The sequence below is a fragment of the Zalophus californianus genome, chromosome 5, assembly GCF_009762305.2.
Source record: "Zalophus californianus isolate mZalCal1 chromosome 5, mZalCal1.pri.v2, whole genome shotgun sequence".
Lineage (NCBI taxonomy): Eukaryota > Metazoa > Chordata > Mammalia > Carnivora > Otariidae > Zalophus > Zalophus californianus.
Window position 1 is genome coordinate 131527435 of NC_045599.1, and position 11069 is coordinate 131538503.

Sequence of the window (11069 nt, forward strand, 5' to 3'; positions counted from 1 at the left end):
GTAATCATGTCAGGTTCTTGAGATAAGATTATCTTGGATTTGGAGTGGACCCTAAATCCAACGCCTCGTGTTGGAAGAAAAGAAGAGAAAGATTTGAGATATAGAGGCAGATGGAAGAAGATCATGTGAAGATGGAGACAGAAACTACAGTCATGCTCTCATGAATTAAGGAATACCAAGAGTCACCAGCAGCTGGAAGAAGTAAAAATGATTCTTTCTCCCCCAGAGCCTTCAGAGGGAGAGTGGCACAGCCAACATCTTGATTTCAGACTTCTGGCCTCAAGAAATCTGAAATAATAAATTTCTGATCTTTTTAAGACAAGTTTGTGGCAGTTATAGCAACTTCAGAAAACTGATACAGATATATACAGAAACTAAGCAGAAAAATCATGAAGATTGTTAAGTCTGGGGATATCATGAATTTCTACCAAAAAAGAAAATGATATTATCAAGTACTCTATGACCCAGATGAAGGTAAAATTTGGATTGTTATAATAACATAAATACTGAATACTAGTCTATAGTCTCACCAATATTTCAATCAAGCTATACTTGGGATGTGGGGAAAAAGGGAACTGTATTTGAGTAAAATGAGATGCATTAAAGGAAAACAAAATGCCAAAGTCCAGACTTTCGATACTTGGATTTGGGCAGTAATATTTGCAATGTCTAGAAGTAATTACTGAAGTATGAGATGGCTAAGATAGACAAAAATCCCTCATCATTTCTTTATGGAACTTAGAATGAAACCAAATTATCAAAGATGGCTCTTATATTTCTGGTTGATTGGCCAGATGATGGCAATACTATATACTCAGAAAATCTTTAATGCTAGATTGGAGGCCTTTATTGGAGTGTGGATCTACTAACAGGAGTTTTGATTGATACTCTTGTATAAATATTAACCATATTTCATTATCTAAGATTTTGTATTGTTCACTACAGTATAACAAATGAACCACTTAACAAATAATTCAACTTCAAAATCTTTTAAAGATAAAAAAAGACCATTTTTAGAGTAGTGTTTTTCAAAATTAAAAAAATATATTGTCCCCTTAAGGATCTTCTGTAGACATTTTTCCCTAATTTGCCATGAAATTTTATATATTTGCTTGTGTACTGTATGCTTACTTGTGCTTTATATGTAAAAATCATAACTTTTCACATACCACAAGGACCAATACTGGTCTCTTTAGGAGTGATATTGCCTTCATTAAAAATGCAGTCTTATAGTAGATTTCCCTATAATTATCTAAAATTTCTGAGTTATTCATTTTTATGGAGTGCTATCAATGTGACTATTTACATAAAAAACTGAACTCTACCTTGGACCTTTATTTATGTATAATGTTCATTCATTATTTAAGAAATATATGTAAATTAATTTCATATTGATATTATCAAACACAACTGGCAGAAATTGTTATAGAAGAAAAGCAAATGATTTGGTAGGAAAATGAAAACTAAATGAATGTTTAGTATGCTGTGATAATCTATTATCAATTTCCCCACTGATTGGAGAATTCTGGTTAATTGGCTAATCTATTAATTAGATAGCAGTAATGGAAACTTCCATTGTATACTTATTTATTCACTTTGGATTCATTCTGTGTGTGTGTGTGTGTGTGTGTGTGTATGTGTGTGTGTTCATTTATTTGTGTATATAGACATATGAGACAGATGCTGATTTATTATGTAAATATAAATTATTTGACTGCCCCAAAATCAAAAGAATAGATTGAAAAATGGTATTTATTATTTTCATTGATGATATTTTCAATTAGGAAATTAACAAAAATAATCATATCAAAGAAATATTTGTATGCTGACTCACTTACTGGAGGCATGAATTATAAGTAAAATTCTAGACAAATTCTTGATTCAATTTGTCATAGACATCCCTTTTTTAATTTTATTTTTTAATTTAAATTCAATTAATCAACATACAAAGTACCATCAGTTTCAGAGGTAGAGGTAGGTGATTTGTCAGTCTAATATAAAACCCAGTGCTCATTACATCACATAGACATCCCTTTTTAATATAAATTTGTTTTTCTAAAATAATTGAAAATAAATGTGATTTTTTATTCTTTTTATTTCAAAAATACAGCTAAAATTATTCTGTAATAAAGAAATAAAAATATTACCAATTTCACTTGAATTATGTCACAAAAGTTGTTAAACTCATGGCTTATTACACTCCTGACATACCATCCTCTTTTATGTTAATGAGCTACAAAGTAACAGACATTTCACATATCATATTTGAGGACTTTTTCCAATACTAAACTTTTATCCTATCTTTATTAGTTGTTGAATTTAAATTGGATTTTTATCAACTTATTTTTCATTCTTCATATTAGGGCAGCAGAATCTAGACAGCTAAATATATCACAGCATCAGTGAAGACCTATATAGTTCTGTCATAAATGAATTGTGGCTGTCACAATGGAGCTGTAAATTCAATAGACCTCATACTAGGGCTCTATGCTGTTAGATATTTGGGGTTCATACCTTGCAATTTATAGATCATTATTATATAACTTTCTTTTTTCATATAACATTATCTTTGAAATATTTTTATAATATATGTAAATTCACATTATATGAACAAAAATAGTCACTATTCAATAAAGAAAGAGTTATCATACAGATGTTAAAAAAGGAAAAAGTGTATGAGAAAAGCTTCTTTATTAATAGAAAATTGAGGAAGGGAACTTTGTAGCTTTACACATAAGATTTGGAAAACATCCCAGATTCAATTCAAAGAACACTGAACCCTGTCAAAGGAGGATGGTTTGTCTTCTCTAAGTGGTCTTCATTAACTATAGGTTTTATTCCTTGTCCTTCTAATGACTCATTGGAAAAGGTTACAGAAAGTTATTAGAGAGGTTATGTAAGAAGCTTTCTAGATTATCCATTTTAAACAGGAAAAAGAAGTAATAAAAGCAGAATACAGTCATGCCATTAGCTAAAAAGTCCAACAAAATGTAAAATGAGATTCCATAACATCTTTCTAATAATAAGTTTGCATGTAAGGTGTATAGTCACCTTTTTAATAATTGGGGTTCTATGCCTCCCTTTGTTGTATCTGTGATAAGAATAGCCAATAATTCCCACCAAACTGGAAAAAAAGAATATGTTTTTTACTAACTTCTTTGCCAAGTCTTAGGTGTGTGTGTGTGTGTGTGTGTGTGTGTGTGTGTGTGTGTGTGTAGATTGTCTGCATGAAAATAAATAATTTAATTTTCGAAATAGAGTGCCACTGATTTTCTTCTACTTTTTTTGTTTAGAAAGTCAAATCCACATGGTAACTGGCGCTATGTGAATTTCCTGTTATTTTCCAAAGTAAGCAAGGAATGTATATATGTCCTAGCTGCTTTTCACTTGTTTGAAAATGAGAAAAAGAAAAAGGTTCTGATGGCCTCAGTTTCTTCCTCTATCAGACAGTAGGATATATAAGTGAGGCTCTCTGCTCAGTGGCAAGTTGTACAAGCAATACTGTTTGGTTCAGTAAAATATTTAGGCCACGAAAAATGGACAAGATATCTATACTTGTATCTGTATGACTATATGCTAACCACCTTATGCTACTATATATATTTATAGGGACTGCAATAAGTTTGTTTGGTCACACACATAAAAGTGAGTGTAAATGGTGAGAAAAGAAAAGAGGAAGAATAAGGGCGTTGACCAGTGTAACGTGGAGGAACATACGCTAAGAAAAATATAGCCTGAAGGAAATTGTTTGTGTCTGTCTTATAATCAACCAACTATGAGTAGAAACCATTATCACTGACCAATAAAAGTGATTTAAATTATTTTTAAAAAGTAAGAACCAATAGTATGCAACATCGAAAGAAGGGAAGGAATAATGTATCTCCTCTACTAGACCTTCTAATTTTTGCTTCTAGTATTTGCTTTTATTTACCCAGTGAAGATCAACTGCAAAGGTATTTAGTCCATCTGAACTCTTGTCACTATTTTGTAGGTAGGCATGTAATATTATTATGGTTATAATATTCCTAAACAAGTCTCAATAATTATTTAGCCTTTCCATTCATTGTATTGGTGTCTGAGTGTGTGTGTTAGAGAGAGAGAAGGAGAGAAGTGGGTGCATTAAGGGAAAGAGGGAGAAGAAGTGGGGTTTGTTGACTGCTATGTTCTAGAAACAGCATTTCACAAACATTATTTCATTTATTCTCATGGAATCTCCAAATCCTGTTTCAGTTGAACAAATGAGCTTCAAATGTGTTAAGCAAGTTGTTCAAAGATACTTGGCTTATACTTGTCAAGCCAAGTCAAGTATATTCTGCCCTTTCTGCTGCATATATTACATTTCATTGAAGCTGAGTTTGTTAAACTATGTAAAGTAACAATAAACTCTTTCTGTGGAACACAGGATTTAAAATTCAAGTAGTTTAAAAATAGATTTATTTCTATAAATATATGTTTTCTGCTAAAATATATGCTTTCTACTAAAATAAACAGTTTTATGAAAAATATCATAATGAGAATTTTATTAGTTAGGAATAGGATTTTAAAATCTCAAAAATACTAATTACTAAAGTTATTATGATGTGGTGAGAGAATCTTCTAATTGTAGCTGCTAGAGATCCTCTCATTCTCAGAGCTGATCACAACTACCATCATTTTGCTGTTCACAAATAATTCTCCCCACATCATTGTCTGACCAGGGACCCCAGATTTCTTTGTCTTGTCTTGCTCTTGATTTGTATCTGAATTAATTTTCCCCCAATTCTATAAATTCTGGAAGCTGAATTTCATTCTCATATGCACAAAGGTAAATTGCAGTAATATGCTACATGTCAGTTTCTTCAAATGAATTGTAATAGGTTCCTGATGAAAGTTCATAAAAATCTCTTTTGATATTACACTGATATTCTTTTCATTATGCATTGTCACTAAATGATGATAAGATAATTCTTGGTCTCAACTAAAGACCTGACTTTTCCTAAAAAAGAACCCATGAAACTAATTGCCAATCAAAAATTCGGTTATTAAGACTATACTCAGAAATAAAGGATTGTATAAAGAATAGGAGTCATAACTTTTTTATGTCTGCTTAATATTATTCCTTGAAACAGACAAAGACAGTTAACATATTAAAGATGATTACTAGAATTATATATAAAATATAGCTAATTTAAAATATAATTTAAAATCATATATATTTTTACATAATTTGGTGAGAATATATTTCTAAGAAATGTAAAACATACACACAATTTATACTACTTATATCTCTTCCTGTATTTATGATTTAAATTTGTTAAAGCATATGTGTGTGTATATATATATATTAAATAGATATATTTAGATACATATATATAAATTTTATTACCCTAAAGATATTATAATATGATTTTCATTCTTTTCTGTATTTCTAAGAATGTCATTTATCATTTAAAAATATGCCATTTAAGAAGTCATTAAAACATATATTTTTGACTCAGGACTAATATATGTACATAGAAAATCACGTGTGAGATATCCAAAGCAGACTGTATTTGGGAAGGACTGCCTTTCCTCTTTTTTATTTAATGCCTAGAAAATAGATAACTGTTATTTAATTATTCAATCGTTTGTTTAATCGAAGTGTTTTGACATACAATATTATATTAATTTCAAGTGAACCACATAGCGATTCAACATTTACATACAGTGTGCAGTGATCACTAGGATAAATCTAGATTTAAATAGCCTCTCATAACTGCAACCTATAACTATATATATGAAAGTATTTGTGAGAAGTCTTGAAGATGGCAAGTTCTCTGGAAGAGAAGAGAGAAAAAAAAATCACCAATCTGAACGTTGTATGAATATGTCCAGCTGGCCCAATTTCTAGCACCTGGAGAAAAATTGTCCCTTTTGCCCACATTGCACTGGCTGATGAAAGTACAAGACATGCTAATTTCATTATTGCTCTTAAACTTTGTCCAACCATGCTTTGTAGAGTGATGGCTGTCTCTATTCAAGCAATCCGATGGAGATTCCGAAATAAGAGGCTCTTCACCAGCCTCAGCAGAGTTCTCTGACTGACAGACCATGATTAGCACTGAGTTCTCTAGAAATGAAAATCACACTAAGGATCATAGCTGGCCAAGTCTCCAATAGAGATGTGTAAGAAGTCCTAACCGTATGGCTCCAGAGGCATTCTATGCTTTCTGATCTGGGGGAGTCAAGAAAGATGAGAACTACTTTAAGCAAATTCTGAAGAAGAGAAACCTGTGGAGGGAAGTCCTTGAGCTTGTAAACAATCAAATAATAAGAGCTCTTGGGCAGATATAAAAATAAAGTGTTTGGAATTAACAGATAAAAATAGAAAGCAATTATAAAAAATCATTTTTACATTAAAATTCAAAGAAAGGAAAATGAGAATGGGCACCTTGAAAATACAATTAAAGATGTTAAAATTTTGTTGCAGGAATTCTATGAAAGCAGAGAACAATACACATTGAAATCATGATGGAAAAGAAAGGGGTATATAATACAATGCACTCTGGATAGATACAGGCAAATGTTGTACAGCAGATCTCTGGAACTCATACATCTTGAATAGTTGACACTCTATACCTGTTGAACAAGGACTCCTGTTTCCTCTGCCCCCAACACCTGGCAGAAGCCACTCCACTGTCTGTTTTTATGAGTTTGACAATATTAGATTCCTCAGAGAAGTGGAATCATGCAGTATTTGTCTTTCTGCAACTGGCTTATTTCACTTAGCATGATATCCTCCAGGTTCAACCATGCTATTGTCTGAAAATACTGGATAATTTGCTAGAATAAATCACTGTATTGTAACCCGAAACTAATATAACACTGTATGTTAACTACACTGGAATTAAAACAAAACAAAAAAAATTGCTAGAATAATTTGCAGAAATCCAAATCTACTAAAACTAAAATGAAGAACAAAATAAAAATTTTCCAAAAACTGGTGTTAGTTTTATTGGTCTGGATCAGAAAACAACAGCAACAATAACAACAATGAATAAGGGGGCATATCAATGAAAAGGGACTGAATAACTACAGCTTGGTGTCAATACAATAGATCTTCGAAGGGAGTAAAGAACGTGCAATTCTATATCAATAATTTTATTTTACATTGAAATGAAATGACGTGAAACATTGTTTCAGGCATTCTGTTGGGGGCACAATGTATTCATTCTACATATACATGTACATCTGTTCAGAGGCACAGAGAGAGGGAAAGAGATAAGATAGGCAAGGAACTGCACATAATGGAATCATTACGGTACCACTTAGTGTGTGTATTTTCTCAGGTTTAGCCTCATTGGTCTGGTGTTTGGCCAGAAGACCAATGTTTTTCAGATTTCCAAACAGGTTACAAGCTTTACTCCTGCTGAATTCAGATAAACTGCTTAAATCATTTAGAAAATACCTTGAACTTAAATTGTGGTGGGGGTAACTGAATAATAGCTTTTAAATATGTTTAACTCTATGTTGTATTTAAAATTAGGGATATTTTTTCTGACTCAAAATAAATAGATAGTGATGATTAGGAAATATATGACATTTCATTGTTTCAAAACAAAAATATAAATTATTTATAATATTTTATTTAGTTTAAACACAACTGTATTTTTTAAAAGATTTTATTTACTTCTCTAAGAAAGATAGAGAGTGAGGGAGGAGAGAGGAACAGAAGGAGGGGAACAAGCAGAGTCCCCGCTGAGCCCATCTAGGGGCTCAATCCCAGGACCCCGAGATCATGACCTGAGCAGAAACCAAAAGTCAGATGCTTTAACCAACTGTGCCACCCAGGCATCACAAAACCATTTAAATTTTTGATTAATCTAATACGCTTTCCTCCTACTTGAATGTCAGCTGCATGAGGGCAAGGGCTTTCAGGCATAGTCCACAGCACACAGGTACACATTAAGGTGCCCAGGTACACATTAGGCCCTCAGTGCATACATACAGTTAATGAATATGTAAAGAGTGAATGATAGAATCAAATACTTATAACCCATGGAAATGACTGGATAGTTTTGGAAAGAAAGGGGGTGATAGAGGGGAGCAAAAGAGAAGAGGATCAAGGGAGAGAGAGAAAGAGGGAGGAAGGGAAGGAAGGAAGGATGGAAGGAGGGAAAGAAAGAAGGAAGAATGCAAAGAGCATTATGGAATGCATTTTGTCTTATTTGGCAAGGTGCTATATTACACAGAATTCATAAGTACGAAGCTGAATTTCTTTTCCCAGTTGGAACAAAAAGGATTCTTATGTCTATTTCAAATTGAAAATCTCTTTCAATTCTTCAAACAGTTGGTAACCTGAATGCTTGTAATTTGAATAAAAAGTAGGATGATTTCCAAGGAGGAACTGAGATTTTAAAATTCAGGTCTCTCAAATGGGAATAGGAGAGCAGTTCTCTGTTTGTGAAAAGCATTGCCTGCTGTTTTCATTAAACAGTAACTGTGCTGTTTTTGAACCTTTGCCCCATAAAAATAGAAAGAAAAAAAAGAAGATCAGAGGAATTCAAGTCAAACAGTTGGAGTTTTTGGTAGAGCTGTCATATTTTACCAAAATGTCAAGTACTTAAATGCAGATGGTTTATGTTCACTGCTATTTTAAGAGCGACATTCCTTGGATTGAAGCTGGTATTGATGAAAGTGATGCGCGTTACCACCTCCTTAGGAGCTGGAAGAACTCACCCGTAGGAGAAGTATAAAAGCAATGAAAACACCTGTTCTGAGCCGAAGAGGATGCTGTCTGGCAATCTATGATCTGTTTGCTTCCTTAGCTCTGCATCCGAACTACTTACTAAAGAGCATATAAGAAAACAGATCATGTTGGATCTCAGTGAACAGCAAAAACAAGCAATTCGACAAGCATTTGCATATACGGTGTGTTTATTAATATATTTGCAATGGAATTTGTAAACATTCTACCTAATCACAAATGTACTATTTTTTTTCACTGAGTTTAAATGTTCCATTTAACTTCTATAAATTATGAAATGATAATAAGGTAGTTAGCAAGAGCTGATCACAAAATATTCAATGAGATCCTAACTTGCAAACACAGTTTTGTATTTATTAACAAATTACTAACAAAATCCGATGTTGCATTTTATGATACTTAAATCATGACAACAAATTCTAATTTAGAGATCTGAATAAAATATGTGAAATCAAACACTTTCTTTTTTTGTGTGTTTTTTTTAAGACCCCTAAACGTCCTCATCTTTATGCCAAGTAGCTATAAAAAAAAGTTTAAAAAGTGTTTTTTACCTAAATAAGGGGGGTGGTTGATGGACTGAGGGGGCTCTCAGACCCCACTTCTGAAAAGCAATAGTCTAGGGAGGCAGGGCACACCTCAGTGCTCTTAATCAAAAGGGAGAACAACAGAAAAGCAGAGAGAATATATACCAGTATCCTCAGTGAATCAACTTAACAGTTAATTCATACATATGAGTGGACTGCAAGGAGTGCCAAACATATAATGAAAACAAACAACACCAAAGAGAAAGATCATGATGGAAAAACTGATCAATGACTCTAGATGAAACAGCAAAAAATCAGGAAACAGCAAAAATGTTTAAAATGTGATTTGAGACAATAGTGATGATGTTGATGATAAAGATAATGATGATGACAGTAAGCCAGCTAATAAGAGAAATCTGAAAAGATATGGTATCATTTAAAAAGAAAAAAAATAATGCTAGGCAATAGGAACCATCCGAGAGCAAGAATGGGTTCCTAAAAATGAAAACTGAAAATGGTTGCCAAAATTTTTAAAAAATGTGTGGAGGGGCTGGATAGCAAAGTCCATGAAAACATCCCCTTGCCAAATGTAGAAATAAATGAGAAGATATGGAATGTAAGGAAGAGAAGTTAACATACATGAAAGCACAGACCATTATATATAACATTCCTATAATGCGTATTCCAGGAAGAGAAAACAGGGAAATAATAATCAAACAGATAACACAAACTCCAGGATTGTTAATGTCAGAAAACTACCATGAACAGATATTTACAAATAAGTGAGATTCATATTGGTGTGATGTTTCTTGTTTTGTTTTATTTTGTTTTGGCAGCACTAGATTTTATATTGCATTCTTAGTGCGTAATTATTTTAAAACTGGGATTCTGTACCCAGCGAAAAAAATAATCACATATAAGTCTAACTAAGTAAGTTTGTAAAATGCACAATAATAGTAAAAATTTACTTAAGTATGGTGCCTAGCTTATTTATCTTATAACTGAAAGTTTGTACATTTTCACCCCCTTCACCCAACACCTCTCTTGTTTTGCTCATTTATCTCTTTGTTTCCTTTTATTTCTATCCCTTTCTTCCTTTCCTTTTTCCCAGAAAAACTTAACAAGTTTATTTATAATCGTTATAAGGTTGAACTGCTGAAACATGTTCACTGAAACATTTTTACTTGCATTTATACTTTATGTCCCCACATTTATATTAAAAATTCACATACAAATGAAAATGGAAAAACTGCCAATACCTGATTTCTGTCCCCTATTTTTTCACTTGCAATCATATACTTAGGTACCTTTTGATCCCCATGGAAAAAAAATATCTAACGTTCAGAACTACCAATAAAAAGAAGAGAAAACTTTTTACAGAATAAAATGTTTTTAAAGAACAAAATGTTTTCCATCAGAGTGGATTCTTAAACGCTTCTGTACACGTCCTCTGTGCTAGCGTAATTGTTACATGTTTGGCATGGAGAGCACACAGGTTGGCGTCTTCCAAAAGGCCCACCGGATAGGCCTCACTTGCCTTCTGGAAAGCACCAATAACTGTATTCTGGAAGTACAGATCTGTTTTGAACTCCTGGGCAACTTCTTGCACCAGACACTGGAAAGGAGGTTTGCGAAGCAGAAGTTCAGTGGACTTCCGATAAAGTCTAATTTCACAGAGTGCCACAATACCAGCCTGTCAGGATGAGGTTTCTTCACCCCTCCCATAGAGGGCGCACTCTCGCAAGTGGATTTTTGGCCAGTTGTTTCCTCAGTACTTTACCCCCCGTGGATTTGTGGGCAGGCAGCTTTGTAGGAGCCAT

General features: G+C 33.0%; 1 pseudogene; it reads right to left on the bottom strand.

Moving 5' to 3' along the window:
• Positions 1-10663: 10663 nt before the first annotated feature.
• On the bottom strand, positions 10664-11069 carry LOC118356969 (annotated as a pseudogene).